We start from the raw sequence: 6,198 nt of genomic DNA, 5'->3' as shown, positions 1-6,198 counted from the left end.
AGTCTGACCTCACTTCCTCTTCCTCCCACCTATGTTTTAACCTATCAGGGCAAGCAGCTTCTTTATTTAATTAACCAATGGCCTTTCTCCATCACATACACACATACACACACACACACTCATTACCTTATGTGATGTGTTGAAGTGTGAATGAAAAGTTTCCCCTATCAAATATTTTTCAACTGTATGTATCAGGAGGCACAGTTCAGAAAGGAAAGGAAAAAATGTTTACTGTTTCTGAATAAGCCATTTTCTGGTGAGCATAGAAGTAATATAGCCTTATGGTCTCATGGATCCTTGTAATTTAGGAGGAATCTAAAAATTATTGTAACTTTCCCAAGATTTATACATGTATATCCATGCACATGTGTGCATACTTAGCTACTACATACATACATAAAAATCAAATCCCCACTTGGCTATTAACAGTAGATGCATGTGTTTGCTCTAATATTGTCTCTTTCATGAACTACTCAGACATATGTGATCTTAGCTCAGATGAGAATGGTGATTGTTTATTGAATGATCAGATCAAATCCAAAAGCAGGGCTGAATATTGGAACTGGAGTAGAGGACATAACAATTGTTCTTTCCTTATACTTTTTACCCCAAGAATACAGGAAGAATAAGGAACAAACATTCTGTCCTGGTACATATGCAACAACAACTTCAAATCTCTGTCATTATAATAAGAAAGAGATGCAGAGATGCTGGTGCTCACAATAATAGGACTTGAGGCATTAGAAGCAGGATTGTGACATTGAAAAGTCTGAGATGTGTAGTCTTATATCCCTCCCTCCTCACAAAAGCACCTGCAGAGAGAAAAACAGAGAAACAGAGAAAGAAGCTAAAGTGTTAATGCCAGTATTAAGTGTCTCCTATAGCAAACGCTGGATAATTCAAAGTTAACATGAAAGCAAGTGTAGATAGAGGTAGAAATGATGGAATCCACTATTATTCATCAGGGAAAATTATCAGAACTCCTGATATTAATCAGAGTCTGATGGAGGAAGGTCATTGGCTAATAAAGAAACTTCCTTGGCCCATTTGATAGGCCAGCCCTTAGGTGGGTGGAGTAAACAGAACAGAATGCTGGGAAGAAGAGGAAGTGAGGTAAGACGCCTCAAACAGATGCCATTTCCTCTCCTCTCTGGGGCAGATGCGATGAAGCTCCAACCCAGGATGGACGTAGGCTAGAATCTTCCCTGTAAGCGCACCTAGAGGTGCTACACACATAAATAGAAATGGGAAATCCAGATGTAAGAATTAGCCAGTAAGAAGCTAGAGCAAATTGGCCAGGCAGTGTTTAAATGAATACAATTTGTGTGTTGTTATTTCGGGGCATAAGCTAGCCAGGCGGCTGGGAGCTGGGTGACAGGAACTGGCCCGCAGCTCTCACTACAAGAGTCTATGTTGCCTAGGCACTTTCATCTCTTTCATTTTGTAACATGTAAAAATACAGTCAACCAGCTTATATGCTCTTGTTTTTATAGTCATCTTTTTTCTTAGTTTTGAATAAAGCTGATTTGCCATTTAATAACTGCCAGCAGCTAGCAATTTGTCTTGATTTTCTGCCTGAATGTATACTGTTGCCTTGTTTTCAGTCCATACTGAACTTCTGTGGCCAAGGAATATAATTATGATTTGTTCTATTTATTTTAGATGTGCTTGCAATGTTTAGAAATGTTCACCCTATGTATCATGGTCCTGGTAGCAGTTCTAATTTAAAGTAAATACCTTGTAGTCTCCAAAAGGGAAACTGGCCTTTAAAGTTTTGATTATGGTCAGGTTGGTGGCATACACCTACAATCCCAGAAATTGACAAGACAAACATGAAAATTCCAATTTTGAGGTCAGCCTAGTCTACATAGTGAGTTGAAGGCAAATTTGCACATATTGAGACCCTGGTTCAGAAACAAAACCATCCAAAAAAACAGACAATATAGTCTTAATTTTGTGAATAGGAGATTAGAACAACAAATCAAATTTTTGTAGCCAATGTTTCATCACTTACTCCATAAGAAAATTGACAGTTTTAAGGCTGCATTTAATCTCAGGGAAACTGTCATTTGCTAATTTTAGTATCATAAGGATTGGGACACTGTAGAGTTCATCATCTACCTCTTTCTTATAATTTTATTTTCTTTTTAAAAGCATTTATTTATTTATTGTATATGGGCATTTTGCATACATACTTATCTGTGCATTGTTTGTGAGCCTGGTACCCACAGAGCCCACAATTTGGTGTCAGAGCTACAAGGACAGGAATTACAGACAGTTATGAGCTGTGATCTGGGCGGTGGGAATTAAACCTTTGTCTTATGGAAGTGGAGCCATTCCTCTTAATAGCTGAGCCATCTTTCCATTCACATAAACACTTTTCTTGAACATAGTTATGCGTTATAGCATAAAATTCCTGTTTAATATATGCCTTAGTAAGCCTTCTATTGCTGTAAAAAAAACACCAGGACTACTGACAATTCATATAAAGTAAAACATTTAATTGATTTTAGAGGTTTAGTCTATTATCCTCATGGCAAGGAGCATGGTGGAATGAAGATACTGTGCTAGAGAGGTAGCTCAAAATACTACATCTGGATTTGAAGGCAGCAGGATGAGAGAGTGACACTGTGTGGGCCTGGTTTGAGCATATGAAACCTCAAAGCCTACCCCTAGTAACATACTTCCTTCAACAAGGTCCCCCTACCCAAATAAGGACACTCGTAGTTGATCAAACATTCAAATCTGAATCTATGGAGGCCATTCTCTTTCAAAGAACCACAAAATATATTTTTCAGATTTTAATTTCTTTTTGAGGCTATAATGAGTTATAGTATAAACCAAATAAACCCCTTTTTTCCCAAATTGTTTTTGGTCTGGTGTTCATGACAACAATACTAAACCTAACTAAATCAGTAATGAAATGCTAAAAAGGAGGTGGTGATACTTTAACCATATGTATGGTACTTGGCTTGTACCTCTTCTATTCTTAACAGAGGTAGTACAAAAATTTTCTGTTTCTTACAACATATGCTTGCTATTTTTTTTATGGTTTTGGCATTCTCACAATTCTGAGTGGAGTTTTTTATGGAGCAACTATAGAGAAAACACGCTTTTTATTGCTTAGGTTAAGATCAAAGATCAAGATAAAACAAAGGTTCACACAATTCAATCAGAGAATCATCAGCACTGTGATCCCTTACAGAGAGATAGTCAGAACTTGTAGGTTACAGTTGAGCATTTCCCCTTAGCTGGGAAAATAGAGCTTTCTATGCATCCACTCACTCAAATTTGGACAGTTATCCTTGAGGGCAATTCTAATGTAGAACAGAGTACTCTAAACAAAGTGCCACATGGCTGCTACTTCCCCATTCTCCTGCAGGAATTACAGTGGGATTTTTCTCTGTTTGTTTTTCCCCTATGAGAGGCAGAAAGGAACCCAAGATGTAAATCTTAGGAAAGAATAGCAGTGCCAGCAGCTTTTGCTATTTAGAGTTGATGAGTGTCATGTTTGTCCCCACTGAACTCCAAGCATTGATCCTTGATATAAGACAAGCCCAGGCCCATTTCTGAAACCTGTAGAGTGCTATACTTTTGGACCTGGAATCACCAAAAGTGTCATTGTCATCAATTCTCTCTCTCTCTCTTTATCTCTATCTCTCATATTTGGCTGCAGAAGTTTGGCTTGAGCCCTCCACATGATGCATGTCAGAAATATTGTCTTTCAGTTTGTTTGTGTCAGTGACAAAGACTTCATAACTTCTCCCTTGCTTAAACAATATCAAAGGTAATTTGATCAGGGAATCAAAACTCAACAGTGCTTTTTTTAAATGAAGAATACACGGGGCCACACATATTATAATGTGTTTCAACATATAAGAACACACCAAGTTTCATTTGAACACTCCATAGAGTTAAACCTGTAAATCTAAAATGTTAAGAAGAGTGGCACAGAAGGAAAATTGGAATTACCTTGAACAGAAGACCAGCTGGGCCAAATAAGGTTTTGAAGAGGAAATTGTAAAAATTTTCATATTTTTAGAATGTTTTTCCAGTAGCTTTATATACAATCCATGGAAGAGAAAACCCAAGCAATACTTCCTAGTGTTTCTTACTGATAATGTTTATATAAATAAGACAAAAAAATTGTGAGTATCAGTTCAAGTAACTACTAATTGATTTACTAACTACCCATGAAAATTGAAGACTATCTTTAGAGACATAAATGCAAATTTGATTTGTCATTGCCTCTCTACTTTCACATAGTCCAGAATTCAAAGTTACCTCTAAGGTGAATACCATCATGTAAATAAAGAGTTGTCACATTTGATTTTGAGAAAGAAAAACAGAAATTTATGTTTTGTTCAATTGCCCTGATATGGCAAACTCCATGCCTCCCGTACCACACATAAGTGGTAGTAAATGTCACTGACCTATTTCTCTTCAGTGGGTTCTAGTGTTATTGCTTGTCCAGTTGGAGGGGGAGGGGCAGCTGTGTTTGCATACTTATACTATCTCCCAGAAACTGTTACATACATGCAACAAAAGCAATTACTGTAGTTTGTGAGGCAGTAATATTACTTACATGTTGGTCATTTTCTGAGAGAAACCAGAAAGTTTGAAAATTAAACTTCCCTTTGGGACTTCAGGGCAAGTTTAACAAACTTAAATGGTAAGTTAGTTAACAACTATTGTTGCTATTGACTATTTTCTATTTTAATTAACATTCTGTGGTTTTGGTCAACTGGGACTGAAGAAGCACTCATGAATAACAAGAGAACAGCATCACTGAAGTGAAGGCTTTGCTTTACTGAAACAGTTGATGCTCGCTAGCTGAAGTTGGAAAACTAGCAGTGATTAAGAAGAAACCAGTATTGTTGATATGAAATCTTCTAGAAGTGTTTCCTGAGAGCCAGCATACAGAGGCTATGTTCCAGAGGTGGCCATGTTTGTACCTTGTTCTGGCAACCAAACTTGGTAGTGTGAGTGTCATCTAAGTGATACTGATTTTGAAGGCATAAAGATGTCATTGAGAGCAGCTGAGACAGCACTGAGAGGCCAGGAGAGTTCATTGATGAAGGTGCAGCCTCTCTGGCAGTTGAATGTGCAGTATGAAAGGGTCACACAGAAAAGTTGAGAACATAGGAAAATCTATTGGCGAAAGTGCAGCCAGATGAAGTAGACAATCCCAGCATTTTGGAGATTCTAGTACCATGGGGTAACCCCCAAGGTCAGCAGCAGCAGTTGAGCGAAGTGGAGCCTTTCAAAGCTTAGAAGACAAGTTGTAAATACTAAAAGTGTGGAGCAGAAAAAGTGACACAAGCCTGTCGTTGAAGCCCAGAAGATGGTTAGTGAATACTAGATATTAGAAACTGAGTTATTTACAGTGTTCGAGTTTTGTTTTGCTTTGTTCAGATTGTGACTGTGGCTTGATTCTTCCATCTTGAAATAAGAAAGTAATTTATTTTTGATTTGTGAGAGCACACTGTTGAGAGACTTTGAACTTTAAAAAGGATTTTGGAGTTGTAGAGAAAATTTGGTAATTAAAAGATATTGTATTTTTTAGACAATTTTTAAAGTGTTTATGTTTGTAAGTCCATGGGACTTTCTAGGTTTATGAACTGTTTTATATCATGATGTTTTATTAATGTGTAATCTTAAAACTGAACAAGAAAGGGAACAATTTGGCTTAACAGATGTATTTGTGTATCAAGCAGAAAAGGAATTATCTGTGCTTGCTAGTTTTATGTCAACTCGATACAAGCAATGTATATAGTCATCTGAGAGGAGGAAACCTAAATAGAAAAAATGCCCCCATAATATAGGGCTTTAGGCAAGTCTATAGGACATTTACTTAATTAGTGATAATAGGCCGGTGGTCTTGGGTTCTATAAGAAATCTGATTGATCAAGCCACAATGAGTAATCCAGCAAACAACACCCCTCCATGGCTTCCACATCTGTATCATCTCCTTCCTCCAGGTCCCTGCTCTGTTTGAATTTCTTTTTTTTTATTGAAAAAAAAATTCTGCCTCCTCCCAGCCTCCCATTTCCCTCCCTCTCTTCCCACACCTCTCTCCCTCCCCCCACTCCTCTCTCCCTCTCTCTCCAGTCCAAAGAGCAGTCAGGGTTCCCTGCCCTGTGGAAAGTCCAAGGTCCTCCTTGCTCCATCTAGGTCTAGGAAGGTGAGCATCCAAAC

This window comes from Microtus ochrogaster, chromosome X, assembly GCF_000317375.1.
Source record: "Microtus ochrogaster isolate Prairie Vole_2 chromosome X, MicOch1.0, whole genome shotgun sequence".
Taxonomy (NCBI): Eukaryota; Metazoa; Chordata; class Mammalia; order Rodentia; family Cricetidae; genus Microtus; species Microtus ochrogaster.
This window is presented reverse-complemented; position numbering follows the sequence as displayed.